The sequence below is a fragment of the Psittacula echo genome (assembly GCF_963264785.1).
Source record: "Psittacula echo genome assembly, chromosome: Z".
Taxonomy (NCBI): Eukaryota; Metazoa; Chordata; class Aves; order Psittaciformes; family Psittacidae; genus Psittacula; species Psittacula echo.
The window spans coordinates 66,389,128-66,411,430 of NC_137742.1; the positions used below are offsets into that span (position 1 = coordinate 66,389,128).

Genomic DNA, 22,303 nt, shown 5'->3' on the forward strand with positions numbered 1-22,303 from the left:
GGGACTGTTCAGCCTGGAGAAGGCTCGAGGGATCTCAGTGCTATGTACAAATAATCTGGATGGAAGGAGTGAAGGAGGAGGAGCCACACTCTTCTCCTTGGTGCTCAGTGACAGACACCAATGGGCACACACCACAATACACGGAATACCATTTAAAGATAAGACGAAACCTTTTTGTCAGCATAAGGGTAGTCAAGCACTGACACATGTTGCCCAGAGGACTGTGAAGTCTTCATCCTTGGATGTTCTCAAAAGCTGACTGCACACGGTCATGGGCAGCCTGATCTAGCAGACCCTGCTTGAGCAGAGGAGTTAGTCTGCATGATTTTCAGAGGTCCTTTCGACCTCAGTGGTTTTCTCATCCCATGAAGCTGTTGGGCTTTAACACTTTTCCACCGGTTGCTGGGTGGACGAAAGCCCAAGGCGTTTGACTGAAGATGGATATTCAAAGCTAGCTTCTTTTATTAAATCTACTCATTCGGTAGTTCTGACCTGTTGAGAAATACTGGGGGAAAAAAAGTCTAATTCTGTAGAATTGCCAGAAAATTTAACCATGTAGGCATAGTTGTGTGAAGCAAGTGCGTCTACCTGATGGTAATGGTGTTTATTCTTTGGCAAGTATTTGTAAGCCTTGTAAACCAGTTTAGATGCGTTCATATAGGAGTGTAACTGCATTAATATTTCTGTTTAGCTGAACTTAAATGTAGGTGGTTCCCTACAACATGTCTGCATGATTCTGGGGAATGAAACCAGCTTTAAAACATTCCAGCTGAGTCTGATTCCAGCATGTCCCAGTTGGGCAGAGTAGTTGAAGTGACAGAATGATTTCTAAGATGTGGTTATCACACAAGTAGGATTTTTCATAGCAATATAAATTTTTAGTCTGTTTTAGTGGTTTGGGGTTTTTTTATTTCTTTAATAGTAATTCTGTTAGTGAATCCTGCTATCCAGAGAATTTGTTTTTTTTAAATACTATAAATGTTAAGCTGTGTAAGCGTCAAGCAAAGCTTTTGAAACACATTTAAAAAAAAAACTGGCTTTCTGGAAGTCTTTCAAGAAAATGAACTTGAAAGTGAACATGTTTGATTATTGCAGCACTGTTCATTATTATAGCACTGTTCCTCTCAGATCACTGGTGATGAGTCAGACTCATGGAACTGAAACTTGCTTTAGCTTAGTAGTTTGGTAGTTGTTCCTGCATGATTACTTTGCATCTTCAGTCAGGTGAGAGAGTTCTGTACAACATCATATACAAAAATTATCATGCTTTACGCTATCAAATGTATCAGTTCAGGGATTTCCCTGACCATGAATCTGTTCTAGAAGTCGTAGCTCTGGGTGAGGCATGCTGGTGGGAGAGGATCTGAAAGTAACGTGGTGTATTTCCTTTATGTTTTGAAGTGCTTATGGGTTATGCATGAGTAACGCTTATTGTAATGTAATTGTCAGTTTGTTACATTGCTAAATGATTTATGTAGGTATTGTTCCAAGCATAAAAATTAATGGCTGATGCAAATGAGTACACTATAAATCTTCCCTCCAGCAAAACTGAGTTTACTGAGGGCTTACCATTGCTCTGTACTAGCTTGAAAGATACTGTGTAGGCAGAAATACTAACCTAAGAAAAAACAGTGACATAGGAATTATTTTGCATTGAGCAGAAGGGTGATTTCACTTGGATGGTTGGAGCCTGTGAATGTTTCTGTGTTCAGACCACATCAGCTGTCATTCTTGTAGACATCATTATATGGGTGTTAACAGTCAGAAGCTGTGGGTTTGGTAGGTATTGCTAGAAAATATGGGGATTGTAGGGTGTTGAAGTCTTTGTGATTAAGTAGATATTTCACCAGTTCTGTGCTACCTGAATCTGATGAGTTACAAAAGTTGAGAAAAGTGGAGGAAGTGGAACTATGAAGTATTTAGTCTCTTTGAAATGTAACCTTCAAATTAAAGGGATTGGTGCAGTCCTGGACTAGTGCAGTGTATATGAGTGAAATATGTTTTTTCTATGAAATTATATCAGTAATTCAATATCAGTTCTTGTGCACCATCAGTATATAGTATTGACATCTAAACCAGTATGCTGATTAAGGTCAAAGAAATTGTGTCCCCCTTGATGAACACAGCTGTCAAACTGGTAACTTATAAGGAGAGGGCTGAGCTGCTTAACTTTTTTGCCTCAGTCTTCGCTGGCAATCTCTCCTCCTACACCTCTCGAGTGGATGGACCTCAGGGCAGTGACTGGGGGAGCAAAGTCCCTCCCACTGTAAGAAAAGATCAGATTTGAGAGTAACTGAGGAACATGACCATATATACATCTATGGGACCTCATGAGATGTATCCCAAAGTCCTGGTCCTGGAAGAACTGGCTGATGCAGTTGCCAAGCCACGCTCCATGGTATTTGAAAAGTCATGGCAGTCAAGTAAAGTCCCTAGGGGATGGAGAAAGGGAAACATTATACCTGTTTTTAAAAATGGTAGAAAGGAAGACCTTGGGAACTACCAAACTGTCAGCCTCAACTTTGTGCCTGGGAAGACCATGCATGGAACAAATCCTCCTAGAAGCTATGTTAAGGTACAGCAAGGGTGGGGAAATGTTTCAAGACAGCCAGCACAGCTTCACCAAGGACAGGTCTTGCCAGACCAACCTAGTGGCCTTCTAGGATGGACTAACTACCTCAGTGGAATTGCTACAGATGTTGTCTGTCTGGACTTCTGTAAGGTCTTTGACATGATCCTCCACAACATCCTTTTCTCTGAATTTGGGAGATACGGATTTCATGGGTGGACTGTTTGGTGAATGAGGAGTTGGCTGGATGGTCGCATCCAGAAGGTAGTTGTCAATGGCTCAGTGTCCAGATAGAGATCAGTGATGAGTGGAATCCCTCAGGAGTCTGTATTAGGACCAGTACTGTTTAGTATCTTCATCAAGGACATAGACAGTGGGATTGAGTTCACCCTCAGCAAATTTGCAGATGACATCAAGCGGAGTAGTGCAGTTCATTCACTAGAGGGAAGGGATGCCATTCAGAGGGACCTTAACAGGCTTGAGGAGTGGGTTTATGTGAACATCATAAAGTTCAACAAAGTCCAAGTACAAGATCCTGTATGTAGGTCAAGGCCATCCGCTGTCAGTACAGACTAGGGGATAAAGGGATTAAGAGCAGCAATGCGGAGGAGGACTTGGAGGTACTGGTCAATGAAAGGCTGGACGGAAGCTCATAACTTAGAATCATAGAATCATAGAATAGTTAGGGTTGGAAAGGACCTTGAGATCATCTAGTTCCAACCCCCCTGCCATGGGCAGGGAAAAGCCAACCATATCCTGGACTGCATCAGAAGAAACGTGGCCAGCAGGTCAAGGGAGGTGATTCCGCCCCTCTACTCTGCTTTGGTAAGCCCCACCTGGAGGATGGCGTCTAACTCTGGTATCCTCAGCACAGGAAAGACATGGACCTGTTGGAGCAGGATCAGAGGAGGGCCACAAAATGGTCAGAGGGATGGGACACCTCTGTTAAGAGGAAAGGCTGAGAGAGTTGGCATTATTCTGCCTGGGGAAGAGAAGGTTACAGGGAGATTTTATTGCAGCCTTTCAATACTTAAAGGGGGCTTATTAGAAAAATTGAGAGAGACTTTTTACAAAGTCCTGTTGAGACAGGACAAGGGGCAACTTAAACTGAAAAGACAGGAGATTTAGTTAGGACATAAGGAAGAAATTTTCTTTGGTGAAGGTGGTGAAACATTGGAATAGGTTGCCCAGAGAGATGGTAGATGTCTCATCCCATGAAGCATTAAAGGTCAGGTTGTATGGGGCTCTGGACACCTTCATGTAGTTGAAGATGTCCCTGCCCATGTTAGGAGGTGTTGGACTAGATGATTTTTAAAGGTTCCTTCCAACCCAAACCATTCTATGATTTTGTGATCACAGGAGTACTACTTTACACAGTTGATCTTTTACTGTTCTCTTTCCCACAACTGCTAACTTGCTTAGAATTAAAATGTATTCTTGGAGTAGCTGCTATCAGATTATGTGATTAATAGCAGAAAAGGCTGATGGAACTTGAGGCAGATAGATTATTGGTCATATGCTGGCTCCCCACCAGTGCAGTAGTATGCCAGGGGATTGCAGAGAATGCCTGCTGCACTGTGACTTTCGGAAGCCACTGCAGAGAAACAGGGCTGAAAGATTGGGGTTTGAGAAGTGTGGCCATCAGATCATCCTAGTTTCTTTGCTAGAAACAATAACGGTCATGACCTCCTGCATGAAATGAGAGACTGCAAGAAGACCCCTTGCTCTCTGTGGTGGCTCTGCATGGCTACCAAAAGCATGCTTTCCCGATATCTCCGTGTTTCTGCTTCCTTATCTATAGCAGAACAGAATCCAGTTCCTCTTGGATTCAGCTTGCCACCGTGTATTTTCACTTCCTGGAAAGTCACAAGAAAGAGTGTTTGTCCTTTCCTTTAAAGAAGCTTATTACCAGTTTTACTGGTTCGTTTTTCAGCTTGCTTTCCCTGAAACCTGTTGTTTCAGATGATTTTCTCTGTGGTATGGCTAGGCAACACTGGGAAAGTGGAATGAACAGAGACCCATCAGCCACTGTCTAGCTGTAAAAGCAGAATATAGAATGCAGTTCTGGAGAGAGCATAGAAGCGACTTGCCACAGAAACTGAAAACTTCTCTCTAGCTTCAAAGGGAAAACTACAGAGAAATTAAGAAGTAGAAAGGGTGGGGTCTCGACCAATGAAAGATTGGTTTGAGGAAAGAAAAATGAGGAAGAAGTGTTTAATGCAACACTTGAGATAGGGATGTGTCAACAAAGTAATGGAGAATGCACTCCTTTCAGTCTTTGTTTCAGGAGCTCAGCTTTACTAAAGCACACTTTCTATGGTATAGAACCTTTCAACCACCACCACCTTCCTCCCCCTGTGCAGATCACATACATGCTCCCCTACCCCACCCCCCAAAAAAAATAAGAACAACCCTCAAACAAAACAACAACAACAACAACAAAAAAAAAAAAACCCAACAGAGTAAATTTGCACTTGTTCCAGTTCTGTTTGGGGTATACATAACATGATGAAACATAGAGTAAGGAAAATGTCCATTTTCCATGTGGACAATTAGATTTCATTGTCAGTTTAAATTGATGACACTAGCTTCCAAACTATTGAGCCTGTGCTAATAAATGCAACAGTTGTTCATAATTTGGCAGTGAATGACCTTTAAATGTAGATGCTTACTAAGGATGTCCCTAGGGAACAATTCAACTTCGAAATGACACCCATGTGTTCTTGTTATCATTTAAATATGCTCCCTTTGTCAATATCAGAATAATAAATACTGGTTAGATTTCTAATGTTGATTCAGATGCTAGGAAACTTACTGAATAAATTAGTGTACATTTGATTTATATTGACCAAAAAAATTTTACAGTGGTATATTACAGGCCAAGGTAACATACATTTAAATATGTTGTAGAGCTGAGGGCATATTTGACTGACACATGTGCTTACTGCGTTTTTAATTAGCACTTCCAATACTACTCCACAAATTGCTTCTGGAGTTGCAAATGTTGTGGAAGTAAGATATGACATGTAAAATCCTGAAGTACTGTGGATTTTTTAAAGTCCATAGACTTTACGTCCATAGAAGAAGCAGTTTAAATATTAGGCTATACTCTTGTTTCTGGAAGTATAAAAAACTACAAGGACTTAGAGTCTGGTATACCTTATATATACTCCTTCACTGAGTCTCTGGACTCTGTGAGTTTGGTAGTTTTAAAAAATCTGGGCAGGCTCTGTGTGCATTGGTTATGAAATCTGCCAGCATGAACATTCTTGCTTACCAGTCTGGCTTGTACAAACTCACCACTCATTACCTCATGTCACAGGTCCTGTTGAAATCAATGACAGACCTGTTACTCCAAGTTCTAGGAAGTTCAACAGAAATATTAGTTCTGTTAGATCAGTTAGGATTTTTTTTTTTTTTTTTTTAATTGTCCTGGTGTCTTCATAGAGAATTTTGTGGTTACTCCACAGGGGAGTCAGAGTAGGTCAGTATGGATACTTTCCTGCATGGGGTAATGAAGAGGAAAAGGATAATTTGATGGATGGCAATGATTCTGTAGTGTCAGAAAAATGCTCTTTTTACCATTGTTTTTTTCAGTTCCAATGAAGGAGCATGTATTAGTGGGAGAAACAGACTTGTTAATTTAGGTCAAGCATTGCTGTTACTGAAAATACTTTTGTGTGTGCATGTTAACTTGTGCATTTGTCAGCAGTGATGATTAAGTTTGTTTCCTCCAATCAGTTTTCCTGTTGACAGACTAAGTCAGTGACATGAAACTGACCGCTTGGTGCACAGTGGGGAACTTAAAGAATATGAAGTAAGACACAGCAAATTTTGCAGTGCAGATGAAAGCAGCTAAGGCAGAAACTGGAAAAAGGTAAAAACAAAATGGAAAATTGAATGAATGTATACATAACAATCATTTAAAGCTGTTTCCTTTTTTTGTGTGTTTAATCTGCTTTGGGGTGTAGGCAGATTAGACAGACATACAGCTCCAGTGATCTCTACTTCTTGCGCAATTGCTCAACCACTACCCTTTTCCTTCCCCTGATTCACAGTCATGAAATGGCCATGCAAGATTTCTCTGCGCAAGAAATCTTTTTTTCTGTGTTCTTGACCGGGGGGTCAGCAGTAGGATAAAAAAGCAGCAGCTTGATTGCCTGTATCAATTTGCCATCTGATAGACCAGAAGTTGACACATTCTGTCAGTAAAACATAACTGCAAAACACAAGTTACCCAATTCTCTCCCAGGACCTACTGATTTGCAGTTTTGATGAGGAAGTTACGTTTTCAGGAAGATAGGAAGTAGCAGAACATTCAAACATGCATCACAATGAAGATATATTTGAATTCCATTGACTTTTTGAGAGGTAGTGGCAAATCTTTGTTAATAATATAATGCTACCAATGGAATTATTTAATCAGAGAATCCACACAAACTGCTCTTGCTGGTGTTTTATGTCTATATAGCATCAATTTGTGATACTTATAAAATCTGGTTGAAGATAGCATTAAGCACATGCACATTTTTTACTTCACGGGGAGAGAGCACATGAGGCTTTCAAACACAAAATGAGGGAAGATGTATAGTAGATGTTTCTCCTTTTTTTGTTACTGCAACACACATTTTAATTGGTCATTGAACTTTTTAATGTCTAGTGTAATTCATTCCAGGTTTAAATGATGAAGTAATTTTGGAATTTCAATATGTGATACAATTTTTATGTTAGGTGACTGGTGATTCCTGAAGAACCTGAAGATGTGTTTTTCATCTACAGAACTAACTAGGCTATTAAATTAATTAAGTTAATATTGCAGTAGCAGTTTTAGAAAGCTATCTTTTTAATAATAGATATTTATTTTTAGAGTAACTGGAAACTTTACATGAAAATTCTTCAAACCATTGCAATTCAAAATTATTTGTTGGAAAATACCATGAGATATCCACCCACTTAGAGATTTTAATTTTTGCAGTCTTTGTGAAGAATGTTGTCTGTGCTGCTAATTTACATGGATTCATCTTGGACTGAGCTATCTCTCTTTTTAAGTTCCTTTGTGAAATTTTTATATGGAGAAATTTAAAGGACTGATTGTATGGAGGTTGAATGTATGTAAATCTTAGTGGGTTTTGTAATGATTAACTTTGAATTCATAATGATTATCAATTATTATCTTTGAATTCACAAGAAATAGGAAAGAGATCAGTGGGACTTTATATGGCAGCTCAATGACTTAACTCTGTTTCTTACTTAATAGGTTAGTGAGGGCAAAGTTTAGTCAGTCTTGACTAAGCACCAAGATGAAGAAAGGTCTTCCGGGCACCCTGGCAGGGAGGAGAATATAGAGAAGACAGGCTCTTGTCAGAGCACTTGGTGATAGAATTTCAGTGCTACGTTTGGGTACAGTGGAAGTACTTACATTGGGTATGCACCATGGAAATGTGCTAGTGAAGGCCTTCCAGCTACTACATTTTGAATACTCTTATTGTGAGCAACCATTATTTCTCTATTCTCTGTTACATAAGAACTGTTTAAGGACTTGTATCAACTTTTCATTTTCTGTTTCCTATAAGCTTGTCTGTGGCTTAGAGAAGGCTGAAACAGCATTTTTGTAGAGCATTCTGGAAGGCGACATTGATGACAAAGCAGAAGTGTCATCATTCCCTTTGAAAGTGGCATTGTATTTTTAATGGGAAGTGAAAGATGCGTCCTGAAGATGTCCTGATAATAAAGATCCTGTAGCTAGAACATGTATACTTTCTTCCCAGTAACTGTCTATTATTATTATTATTATTATTATTATTTATTATTATTTCAATCTATATATCATGTTCTAAACATTTCACATTTCTTAAATAAATACTGTGTGGTTATGGGTGGGTTTTTTTTTTATTTAGTTTTGGTTTTTTTTTTAAATAAGGTATTTGGGCACAACTGTAATGCTTGCACACTTTTAAGCATTGCAATAAGGCAGGGCACAAGGAGCATGAGAAAGGAACAGCATCTTCATTCCATGTTCTAATTAAAATATGTTTCCTCTTATTCCTCTGCTGCTGGTGCAGTGAGAGCTCCACCTTCTGTTCAAAACAACGTTCAGTTCTATGAATGTATAAATAGGAAATCTAAGAAAATGCTTTTGGATGTTGAAGCTGCCACCAGTGAGCTACAGTAAGTAATTTATAAGAAATGACTGCCAAGCCTCCACTGCATCTTCCATTTACTATATTATTTATTTGTATGTCACAGTGTTTGTGGATCTCAGTTAAGACCAGGGGCTGTAAGTGACATTTGTTGAATTGTGTACCATGGTACACAGAGTTTCAAAAATCACTCTTGAAAGGGGTTGCTTGCACTTGAAAATGGTGTTTTCCTGATGAGATGCTGTGAAAAGTTATGTCTATCCAAAACGTTGTTACTGTTTTGACTACTGAAATCTTTAACGTAGTGAAAATGGTGTAAGACGTTTGTGAGTCTTTTCTCCCACTAGTCTACCTTGAAAGCTGTGAGATAAAATTACCGATCATTATTTTATTTTTTATATTCCTTGTCTCTCCGGTAATTGATTCACTTTTAAAAAATTGATTCCTTTTTTATACTAGGGCAGAAGGTATTCATGTGCTGCAAGTATCTCCAAATTGGAAAATAATGAAATCTAAAGCTTTCCTATCATCTCTTACATAAGGACAAATAAAGAATCTTGATTGTGTGGTGAAACAATCAATTGTTCAGCAGCAAGTTTGTATTGATTACAATGAACTGCTTTTATGAAAAGTGACCATATGTACTTCAGCTAACTGCCTTTATTTCTGGTCTGGTGTAGGGCTCTTGTTTCTTTGCGTATAGATTCCCTTCTGTACTCTTTATGTAGTATTCAAGCTCTCTCCAGGAGTAGGACTCACTACTTCTGCAGTTAAGATGAGATGGTAATTACTATCTTAACTTCCTTGTTCTTTTGACATGTAGAAACATAAGGAGCATGTGTTCTGTTTAATCATAGATTAATGGACTAACAGATTTATAGTAATGTCAAGGAATGTATTTACTTTGCTTGAAACGTGAAGAAATGGATATTCAAGGAAAAAATACAAATGAAATTTGGAGTTGAATGCTATGCCATTATAGATTCAGAAACCAACATTAGCGTACTGCTTTTCTGATTTTATTACAAATTCTAAGAAAAAATATGTCCCATGATGACATACTCTAAATGAAACTCCAAACTGCTCAACGGTTGAAAGCAGGCTAGGTTTTAGTTAAAGATCCCTTCTCCCTCTGAAAGACAAAGACCTAGCTTCCGTTTTCACATTGCAGTGAGGGAGCATAAAAAGGCAGAAAATATGGAGAACATCTATTTTTGGTATTGAATAGAAAATGTCAGAGGCCTTTTCTTTTGCTGAGCGCTCAGAATGTGGATGTGTGATTGGTAGGGGTACAATCTTTGCACTGTTTCCTCTGCATGTTTTAAAAATTCCTGTTTGACACAGAGATTACAAAGCTCAAGCAGATTCTGAACTATGGCTGAGTATGGGTTTTTTTATTTTCCTTTCCATATTTCTTCTCTATATAAAAATCTATTCATTTGGGCATTTTGGTTTACCTCCCTGTGGTGAAAATGTTATGATGCCAGACTTCCAGATTTAGCCATAAATTCTTAATGCCTGTTGGTAAGAGGGAAAGAATATTTTTAGATGTATTTTAAAACAATTTGGTAAGAACTTGTTAGGAGTGTTACTGAGGATAGTAATTGTATCCTCTCAAATTAGACAATCCTTAGGCTGGCCTGGGTTAGATACAAAGTTGGAGAACATACCCTAAACTCAGCACTTGTAGCTAAGTTCTTTAACAGTTTCTTTTTACTTTTTGATGCCTACTTGCTACTACATATTTATCAGAAACATAAGGACAGTACATTAATGGGAATTGGAAACAGTTTTAAGGTACTTGGTAGAATAATTTTTTGTCTATGTGCATTTAGTCTTCATATTTGATTTTTTTCCTTTACTGCTAAATGGTTTGTATCTAATTGTAGCTTTAGAAACACTCTTCAGTACATTTTCAAGGCTGAAAAAACCTGGTACCATCTGGTTTGTAATAGAGACCTCTAAATTAAAAGCCTAATTTTTGCCTAGACCATGGGAGAAAGAAGGGAATTTCTCCTGAAAGAAGAAATTCTTCTGTAAACTAAGAAGACATGACTAGAAGATAGTTTCTTAAACCTAAAGCCACTGTTTTTTTGTTGTGGTTTTTTTTACACGCACCCTCCCCATTTTTTATTTTTTTTTTTTTTAAGTGTGAATGTTTTTGATATCATTACTCTTCCGAAATTCAGTGGCCAGGATAATGCTGCAACACAAAACTTTCCTACCTGCTTAGGTGTTTAAGTAATACATTTTGTGAACTGGTACGGAAAATATAGTTACTTTAGTTTTGAAGGGTATTTGGTGTCTGGGAAAGAACTGGCAACATGCTGCACATTCAAAACTCTTTGTTGCTACTCACCAACTAAATTGTCAAAAACTGCTGATTTGGAAGGGGGTAAAAACCTGCTTACAGTAATCACAGATACAACTGTTATCTGTTATGGGCTAAGAACTTAATGCCCCATTTCTCAAATGATTTTTTACAATAATGAGATAGTGAAAAGTGAAAAGCTCGTAAACTTGCCTGCATGGTTATTTCCAACCTCAACTCTTCTAACAAGCTCTCAAAGTTGCTGTTGCTTATAGAACTGGAAAATAGGCCTGATAAAAATGTTTAGCCTGCAGGGCTGTGTTTTATTTATCATATCACAAAAGAACAATGTTTTGTTGCATCACGGTCAAAATAGAAGCGACCTTGCTTGCTCATGAGTGCTCAAAGCCTAGAGATAAGAGGCAAAATAATAGAGTACAATAGGAAGAGTGTAGTGTAATTACTTGTGGCTTGTCAAGTGAAGCCCTCTCAGGCCCCAAGTGATTCAAATCTGGGAACTCTGCACAATTCTGTACAGTAACCGTAGCCAGCATCAGAGAAATCTCACCCAGCTTCTCCGACAGTACTGAAATTGCATCAGTTTGTCATACACTGAGCATGCCAGCTTCACACAATATCATTTGCTTGCAAATGGGCCTGGCCTCAATGCCCTGAGACACATTCTTTGGTATCTGACTCTTGGCCTGTGATTTGTCATGTCTCTAGTGCTATCGGCGTAAAGTAATGTTAATAGATTCTGATGGTTTGCTTGTGGAAGGTAAAGAATGCACTACAGATTGTGTCAGACAGCTTTCTGTGGCATGTAGCATGGTAGAGGCCCTCATGATGGTAATAGCCAAATAAAGGGTATGGAGAAATGGGAACCCTATTTTAAGTGGTATTTAATGCTCCCCTTCTCAACACCCTGCTGTGAACATCCTTGCTAACTCAGCAGGTTCAAGAACTTAGCAGCCCAACAAAGCAGTGTTATTTGTGCTTAAGGGTTGTTTACAGATGGAACATACAGCCAAAAATCAGTGGCTTTGTTTCTCCCTATTCAAAAATTAAAGTGTGTAAAAATGTTGATGAGTTTCCAAGGGTTAAACTGTGCATATATTTTTTCAATGTTTAACTCTGTATTGTTTGGAGTTTTAGTTCTCTAAATAAAATTACTGCCTTTTTTAGCAAGTATGTTCTATAATACCGTGAAACAAAACCAAAACAAAGCTTGTACAATTTATCCTGAAATGTATCTTGTGTAAAATAATATCATTATGATCTAAAATGTAGATTCCTGAAGATTTTCTTCATAGATTTTAATTGCAATAGTTATTTGACAATTAATTGGATTACTAAATCTTTGTTTGGAATTGTTTTCTTGCATTATGAAGTAAATATATGGGACTTTTTCACTCTTCCTTTGACACCACTGAGATGAGATTATTTTGCCATTGACAACTCTGATCTTTGCATCATTTTTTTTCAGCTGACTTCCTTAATTGATTACAACTTTGGTGCAGGAGCCTGCAGCATAGCTCTCCAGAATTCTGTTGACATTAATCGATTAATGTGAAGGTGTTAGTTAGTGATTTCATCTAAGAACCATTCAAAACGGTGTCAGTAATCTGTTCTTAAAAACTGCCAGATCATTGAATCTTGTTATTTTGAACATGTTAGTTTGGGTTAACAAGGATTTTTCTGGAGAGGGAAAAAAAAAAAAGTAGTGAATCCTATGGGAAGAGCAGATTTGTATTTTATTGTTGTACTTTAGTATAACATACATGCATATGCCTTAATATTTAACAAATTGTTTTTAAATATATTATTAATATTTATGGTATCTCTAAGAACTTATGAAAACGCTTGAGCATGACCTATTTCTTCTTAGCTTTACCTAGGGAATTTCTGACAACAGTGTAACTGTGAGCACCCTGCTAGCACGTCTGTGCAGGTCTGACACTTTCTTTCCCACTGTAGCTTCCACATTTGCTTAGCAGCTTTGCATAGCTAAGCAAAATTTTTAAATGAGCATGCATTTTTTTGTTCTAAATATATTCAGAAAAGTATTCTTGTGTTATACAGTACCTTGGAGAAATTCTGTGTTAGGATTGGAACTCTACTGTTCAGTATTGCATATAAAAAGAAAGGAGAGTTTCTTTTTAAGCTTAACACAGAACAACTTTTGGAAGTATGTTTTGCTTTTATTTCTTGGTGGAGGTTTTTGGTAGGGCATCAGCTAGCTTATGTGAATGTTAGCTGTGCATTAGTAAAACATCTGTGCCCTATTTCCCAGTGAAAAGATGTAGTTGGTTGTAGAAAGCAGAAGTTAGTTGAATCCAGTAAGCATGCTTTTAGCACAAGGTTGGTTTGTACTAAAGGCAATCTGAATCAGTTGCCACTAAGCAAACATTAAAAGCAATAAAGTACTGTGTTCAGTGCAGTCTCCAGATAGGGGCAGAACATAGACGTGCATACACACACATTTGAATGTACGTGGGTGCAGGTCTACAGAAGCACAGGCATATGTCAAAAATTGAAGGATTTATTGGGTTGTATTGCAGAGCAGCCTGGTTGAGATCTTGTATGAGTTAATGTTTTAATGACCCAGATGATAGAGTAAGAGTGTCCTTATTTAAATTTGCTGTCAACACCAAGGTGGAAGTGACTGTGAGCATGTTGGAGAACAAGAATAGAATTAAAAATAATTTTGGTGAATTGGGAAGATTTCTTAAGAAAGGAAAGTGGGGAGCTAATTCAATAGGAACTGAGTACCAAGTGCTGTATTTATCAAAAATAATCAGCAGCACAGAGTAAGGTCCAACAGATTATTAGGTAACAGATATTCCTAAAAGGATGTGGGGCTCATTGTACATTGCGAGATGGCCATGTCACTGACATCATGCTGTTTCAGAAAAAGCAATTGCATGTTAGAGTTTCTGAGGATGCATGTAAAAAAAACATCGGTAATGAGAACTGTATACTAAGCATGGACTACTGTGTCCAATTTTAGATACTGAACTCTAAGCAATATGTGAGTCTATGGGAAAGAAAGTCCACAGGCAAAGGCACTGTAGGAGGAAATATGCTGTGTTACACTGCTTTCTGGATATTTGATCCTGCGAATAATGAAATACACCAGGGGTGGTTTAGGTCAAAAAGAAAACACTGAGCAGGAGCTTCATAACAATCTCAGTAACATGGAAGGCTGTTGAAAAAAGAAAGGAGGCGATCAGTCTGTGGACTGGAGATGCTGTGCTCCTGTGCCTTGCAATTCCTGTCCTATCCACCAGAAATAAGAAAGTAATTACAAAGTGGTGCCGAATAATAAAGATTCTGCAGCACCAGAACACACTTCAGGAGTAGAGTATGGAAGCTTTATCTGTATGAGGCTTAGATGTTTCTGTCAAGAGTAAAAAGTATAGCTAGTCCTGGCTGGAGGCAGCAGGGTGAGCTGATAACTCTCAGAAATACAGAGCCAAAATAGACATGAGGTCTTTCAGAACTGGAGATAATATGAAGAAAACTCATGTAAGCAAATTGCGTGGACGTTCTGAAGCTCAGCTGGGCATCTCCCAGCAAAGTCTTCCTCAAGCTTCTTTTTGTGAGCCTCCCTTGATATTTGGCAGTTGTACTTTGCATTATTTCAAAAATGGCTTTCTAAACCCCCAAAGAACTCACCCAAAGTAGCTCTTTCTTTTTCTGTTTTCCTGGGAATAGTAGGAGTATCTCACAGTGGAACAGTTACTGAAACAATCTTGACCTTCTCTATGCAGAAGCAGCATCTTCTGGTAGTTTGCTCAAGAGAGCCTTTGACATGGCCTTCCTGGGAGGAGGTAATTCTTTTCTGCTCCTAGCTTTAAATTTTGAAGTAACAACTGTACTTGGAGTGGACTTGTCACATCACATTTTTCCGCCTTTTTTTTAACATTGCAAATGTTATTCAGTAAAGCATTTGTGTTCAGCATGCATCTTGTTTAGTACTTCAGAATTGGACCGCCTGTATTTGTTTCTATCACTGTAAATGTATATAGCTCTGTAAGCCAGCCAAGAAACTGCGAAAATTCAGTGCCACTCTTACCTCTGTACACCTTTTCCTGTGTTTAATGTCTGCCATAAAATGAAAGCATTCTAAATGTTTAAATTCCAAGATGGGTAGCTTATTGAGAGGTGGGTAGATTGGTGGCTTAGTTGTGAAGCAGAAAGCAGCACAAGAGTAACAGGAGGCCTTACCAGAGCTCTCGATCTCCAGTGTAAGTCCAGCCCTTTGTCATCATCTGTCTGTTAAAAAAGGAGACATTTTTATAGGAGGGGAAAGCCATGCAGGAGCCCTTGCAACAGTTAACACCTAAAGAGCGCAGGCATCTTCTGCCTCAATCCTGTCACGTGTGAGGAGGCAGGAAGGTAAACTGTACAAGTTTGTAAATGTAGAAGGATCTTCAGGTTTGCTAATGACTGAGATAACAGAACAAAAACATGGCAGTTTGTGCCACTTCCAGATATTTTCCAGAGCTGATTGAAGAATTGTGTTTTTTAAAAGAGAATTTCAGGAGCATTTGTAGGGCAACCATTGTTATATACCTTTATTTGCAGAACTTACTGTAGGTGTCACCTGATCTTGAATTAATGAATTAGTCAAGCATATATTTTTAACTTTGTGGGATGAGCTGCTGCTTGTCAGTGTGTGCTTCGGTGCTCAAAGATCAGCATCATCTCCTGACGTTTTCTTGCATGCTCACTGGTAATACAAACCTTGTCTCTGCCCTGATGCAAGAGGCATTATGTGATGACTCTTAAGTTCTTGTGTGCTTGTTCCCATGTGCCTTCACAGACCATGTACTTTGCCAGAAGTCACAGGCAGAGTAAGACAATACAGCAGTTCTCTACCACTTGCCACTGTAGTCCTCTTGCTTCTCTTGGAGACATCCACAGATGGTTTAGCTTCACTTGATTCTTGATGTATGTAACATGTTTAGATGTATGTTGTTCATGTTTAGATGTAGGGTTTTGTCCTTAACACCAAAATAATGATCAAAGAATCTTCAGCAGCTTATGCAAGGACAATACCTTAAAACAGAAGGCTTGGTGCAAAATACTGGATGCACAGCAGTAAGGTGATGTGCCTCTGTCCCGAACACTAAATATAAACCAGTTGTATTTCACTGTTGTCCGTGTCATTAACAGGATGTTTGAGGCTGTAAGAATCATATAAGCTTTAAGAATCATGGTCACTAACAAGGAGTATGATTATAGTGAAAAGTTCTTATCCTTATGGCTCAGGCATGTTTTTTTTAAGGTAGCAGTGTCAGGTTATGGTAGGCATTGTGGTAAGTAGGCAACATGAGTCAACATTCACGCATTCCCCAGCTACAAACCCATTTTTACCACCTTCATTACGGCAGTTTATAGATGGTAAAACAGTATTCCATTTACAAATAATGAGTAGACTTGCAGAAGAGCATTGGGGACCAATTTACCATTCTCTGGAATTTACATTACCTGGGGAACACAAGTTAGTAGCCAGGTAACCTGTATAATGGCCAACATATATTGACTGTCAGCCTTTTGGAGGCCTCAATGCTGGATCACCCAAGTACTGGAGACAGAAGATATAACTTTGATTACCAACATCCCAATGGGTGGGTTTATCCTGAGTGTTTAGTATGTGTATGGTGTACCCAGTGGAGGGCTGGGGTGGGGTGGGGCTGGGGTGAGAAAAGTCAAGGTACCATGAGAGAATACTCTGAGAAGGAGCAGAGTGGAAATCCCCCAGTCAGCCAGATATGCTCTTGTACCCATGCAGTCACAATGTGACTTTGCACTGCTGTACAGAGATTAGGGATTTGAAAGTAATGCAGATAAAAAGCCATGGTTTGACCAGAGCAGCCTACTGATGTAGTAGTACATCTGTAGCCATCTAGAACTGATGCTAGCTTGGCAACAGCTTTGGCATTGTGTTACTTCCTCCTACCACAGATTAGGAATCAGGGTTTCTAATAGATTTAGGGCCCTTCTTTTGGTGTGAACAGCTTGGAAATATAAAAAGTCCCCTTTTGTAGAATCATGGAATGGTTCAGGTTGGAAGGAACCTTTAAAAATCCAGCCTCTAACATGGGCAGGGACATCTTCCAATAGGTTGGGTTGCTGATCAGCTCCAACCTCACCTTTGGCACTTCCAGTGATGGTGTATCTGTAACTTCTCTACGTGACCTGTTTCAGTGTCTCACTCACCATCTTCAATGTAAAAAAAAAAAAAAAAAAAAAAGAAAATGGAATTCTTCTGTATGTTCTAACTAAATCTCCCGTCTTTCAGTTTAAAACTGTTGCCCCTTGTCCTGTCTCAACAGGACTTTGTAAAAAGTCTCTCTCAATTTTTCTAATAAGCCCCCTTTAAGTATTGAAAGGCTGCAATAAAATCTCCCTGTAACCTTCTCTTCCCCAGGCTGAACAACGCCAACTCTCTCAGCCTTTCCTCATAACAGAGGTGTCCCATCCCTCTGACCATTTTGTGGCCCTCTTCTGATCCTGCTCCAACAGGTCCATGTCTTTCCTGTGCTGAGGGCACTGAAGTTGGGTGGGGTCTTACCAGAGCAGATTAGAAGGGTGGAATCACCTCCCTTGATTGCTGGCCACGTTTCTTCTGATGCAGTCCAGGGTATGATTGGTTTCTGGGCTGCAAGTGCTCATTGCCAGCTCATGTTGAGCTTTTCATCCACCAGTACTGCCAAATCTTTCTTCTCAGCACTGCTCTTAATCCCTTTATCCCCTAGTCTGTATTGATAGTGGGAATGGGCCTGACCCAGGTACAGGACCTTGCACTTGGACTTTGTTGGAATTTATGATGTTGAAATTTATTACATAGGCCCACTCCTCAAGCTTGTTAAGGTCCCTCTGAATGGCATCCCTTCCCTCTAGTGAATGAACTGCGCTACTCAGCTTGGTGTCTGCTTCAGTACATGATGGCTTTTAGAAGCCATCATGTGCAAGACCCACCACAATAATGGTTGAACACTTACTCACTGAATAATGCCAAGATCTTAAGAAATAAGTTTTTAATTATGTTTTGAGGCATTAAGACTGAAGGGATTGATTAAATTATACATGCACAGCATTATTTCTTGAATTCAATGTCTTTGGGGTGCTTGACTTTTAACTTCAGTATTCTTTTTTTGTATCTTTTTTAGACATAAAAATACCTAAATTTATACATCTACAGTGGATGTTGGATGTTGTAGTACTTGGTATTTCAGTGAAAACAATAGCAAAGTTCACTGCATAGTTTTGGAAGAAAAAAAACTACAACAAAATAGACTTACAGTCTTCTTAAATGTTTTATAACATGTCACTGTTCTTTTTATTTTTTATTTTTTCTTTTTTTTTTTTTTTATTCTTCCTTGTCTAACATTGTAAATATTTAAATATGGCTCCCAAAAATAAAAACTCTAGAAAATGTTGAGCTCTTGTTGAAGTCTCTAGGGATTTTGTGTGCTGAGTTAGAACTGGTTCAATGCATTTTAAAAATATCTTTTTACTGTAATTGTTTGCTTCAGCAACCTTAACTAGTGGTCAGAAGTAAGAAGCAGGATGCAGGCCAGCCTGCTGGTGACCATTTGGAAGCCCTGAGGTTCTGCCTCTGGGTTCTAGCTACTCCTGAGCAACTGGGACGAGGATATCTTCTATAAATTCCTGGTATGAGCACGTATTGAGCAACACTGGACTGACTGGGTTTAGATGCAGTGGAAACTTGCAGTCATCACAATATCCTGTTCCTTTTAATTTGCAGGGATTCTTAAGCAGAGAGAGTAGATTTCTATTTCTATTACTTAAGCTTTCCAAGCAAAGGTTTCCTTCAGGAATGGGAAATAACAGTGCTTTCTTTTGCTAGATTCTTGGAATTAATCCTAGCTGAAATGGAGTCAGAGGCAAATGTTTATTTTGTTTCGTTAATCTCCCACACACTTCATGTTGTAATCACACGTGTGTAATTTAAAAGCCCAGTGGTGAAAGGTGCATTTGGAATTCACACTTAGCATAAGCTTCTTTGTTTTCTAGTTGTTGTTGATTCTAGTTGTATAAAGATTTCACACATAAATGTATGTATATATATCTAATATATACATATGTATTTATAAAAAATCATAGAACATTTAGCACTTCTGATAAACACCGTAATCTTATTAAACTGTGAGTGTACTCATCTTAGTGTTAAACTGATCCTCCTACAGCATGAATTGCTTAAATTAATAAAATAGTATATTGGGTGATAAAGTATGTGTATCATACAGCACATTATTGGTTACCTAGCTTATTATTTAGTTGTATATTAAAGCAGAAAATATTTAGACAAATAACTAGATACTTTTGTGACCTTATTTTCTATGTATAAAACAGTAGCAAGCACAGTCTGATTCATGGGGGCTTATTGTCATAATTGCTATTCGTGTTTAATTGGGAAAGTACAGGAAGTATACATTTTTCTCATTTAAAACTTCTGGTTGACTGAAGTTTGTTTCTCCTGTTTTTTTCTAAGAAAATTTTTGCAGAAAAATTGAAACTTTTCTAGATAATGTGGCCTTTGGCTATAGATACTGATATATGGTATTCTTTACAAGCCATTCATTTGATTATTTTATTTAGAATAATAATAAGAGTGTATGTTTAAAAGTCCATAGGAAGCACTGGAGTATTTTTGCCTCTATGGAGTTAATAGTATTAGTCATTCCGTAACTTGAATAATGTATAGATGCTTTTTATGTGAGGATTGTCCTTGTAAGCTAGCTCAGGTACACTTCTTGGAGGGATTGATGGCTTTTGTCACTTGGTGTCTTTGAGGGGGTGTCTAGCAGCCCAGTAGGGGTCACTGTATGCATTGAATTTAGGAAATACATAAGTCATTTTAATTACTTTATTTAATTGTGTATGCTAGCACACTTGGAAATGACAAATCATAGACCATAAGTCATTATTTATCATAGCATTCTATTGTCTTTGAGTTGGGAGTATCTGTGCAAAACATATAATAGCATTTTATAATGTAAGTGCAAAGCGTGGATATGTCAAAAACTGGATGTCTAATGATACAGTTTCAGGAGAATCTGACTTTAAAAGGGTCTTCACAGCTTGCTGAGAAAAATGTGATTCTGGCTGGAGCTGCTGTATTTTCCTAACACAATAAAACAGACTGGAAAGTGTGATGAGGTAGGTTGATCATAGAATCATAGAATAGTTAGGGTTGGAAAGGACCTTCAGATCATCTAGTTCCAACCCCCCTGCCATCAGCAGGGACACCTCACACTAAACCACACCACCCAAGGCTCTGTCCAACCTGGCCTTGAACACTGCCAGGGATGGAACGTCCACAACCTCCCTGGGCAACCCATTCCAGTGCCTCACCACCCTCTCAGTAAACAACTTCTTCCTTATATCCAGTTAAACTTCCCCTGTTTAAGTTTTAACCCATTACCCCTTGTTCTGTCACTACAGTCCCTAATGAAGAGTCTGTCCCCAGCATCACTATAGCCCCCCTTCGGATACTAGAAGGCTGCTATGAGGTCTCCACGCGGCCTTCTCTTCTCCAGGCTGAACAGACCCAACTTTCTCAGCCTGTCTCCATACGGGAGCTGCTCCAGTCCCCTGATCATCGTGGCCCTCCTCTGGACTTGCTCCAACAGTTCCATGTCCTTTTCATGTTGAGGACACCAGAACTGTACACAATACGCCAGATGAGGTCTCATGAGAGCAGAGGGGCAGGATCACCTCCTTCAACCTGCTGGTCATGATCCTTTTGATGCAGTCCAGGATACAGTTGGCTTTCTGGGCTGCGAGCGCACACTGCCTGCTCATGTTCATTTTCTCATCCACCACCATCCCCAAGTCCTTCTCCTCTGCTCAGAGTTCTGCTCTGAATTTCTTCTCTGCCCAGCCTGTAGCTGTGCCTGGGATTCCTCCCACCCAGGTGTAGGACCTTGCACTTGGCATGATTAAACTTCATAAGGTTAGCATCAGCCCACCTCACAAGCGTGTCAAGGTGCGTCTGGATGGCATCCCTTCCCTTCGACGTATCAACTGAACCACACAGCTTGGTGTCATCGGCAAATTGCTGAGGGTGCACTCAATCCCACTGTCCATGTCACCGACAAAGATGTTGAACAAGACCGGTCCCAACACCGCTCCCTGAGGGACACCACTCGTTACTGGTCTCCAGCCGGACATCGATCCATTGACCACAACTCTTTGCGTGTGGCCATTCAGCCAGTTCTTTATCCACTGAGTGGTCCACCCATCAAACTGATGTCTCTCCAATTTAGAGACAAGGATCTCATGTGGGACAGTGTCGAACACTGCCACATAGACGCTTTAGTAATGTTTGGTTGCATTTCATTCAAAAAACAAATTTTAAGCCATTTTAACAAGTCTGGCAGAAAGATATACCAACCATGTTTTTTCCTTCTGAAATGTGCATTTGAAATAGATGGCTGATAATACCCAACTCTTCTAAGTCAGGCAGTTAATCATGTAACTAGTTCATAATCAATGTGGTCACTTCGAACCAATATATAAGATCCGTCTGTTTCTAGTTTTTCTGTAATGGCATTGTTGTGAAATAATCTCTTTCCCTTCTGCCCTCTCCTAAAATCTGTATCTTGGGATCTTAAATGTTTCTATATAAGGTCAAAGAAAGATGAAAGCACATAAGCATTTTAATCTTTTCTTAAATGCAGCATTTATCCGGTTTTAACTTAAATGTGAAGAATGCGAATTCTTTTTTATAATACTTTCATTACTGAGATTTCTTAATGAAGGAAGCATTGCACATAATTAGATGGAACTAGCTGTGCTATTTATTTTCATATCCTTCCCATAATCTCCTCTTCCACAATTGTTGCACTACTTTTTGTATGTATGTTATTCTTCCCACAGCTGTGCTTTCAGGAACTCATATACGGATCTTGAGCTTTATTTCAAAATGTTTTGAAGCCATTGAGAATCTTCAGTGTAAGCAGTCTGCAGAAAAAGCCCTGTTTTCCAGGAAAAAACACCCAGGCTGGTGCCCTAGCTGAGATCGAAGACCTGAGAATTCAGTTTTTGATTCAAGCAAGTGAAAGTGATCTGGTAATTTGCTGCAGAAAAGCGCGGAAAACTCGTAGTCTCTGCTTCAGCAGCTGCCTATAAGGATAAAGTGATTAATTTATGTAGTAGTGGTGCAACAGCAGATGGGAGCAGGAAGGGGAAATAGCAATATAGTAGGCAGCAGCATCTCTTGTTTTTCTGTGCCTGCTGATATTT

At 39.0% G+C, this 22,303-nt stretch overlaps 1 protein-coding gene across 1 annotated transcript in view; it reads left to right on the plus strand.

Annotated features, from left to right (window-relative positions):
• SNX24 (sorting nexin 24) overlaps window positions 1–22,303 on the plus strand; it is a gene marked incomplete at its 5' end in the record, with an annotated part of 94,039 nt that overhangs the window by 448 nt on the left and 71,288 nt on the right. The window lies entirely within an intron of this gene.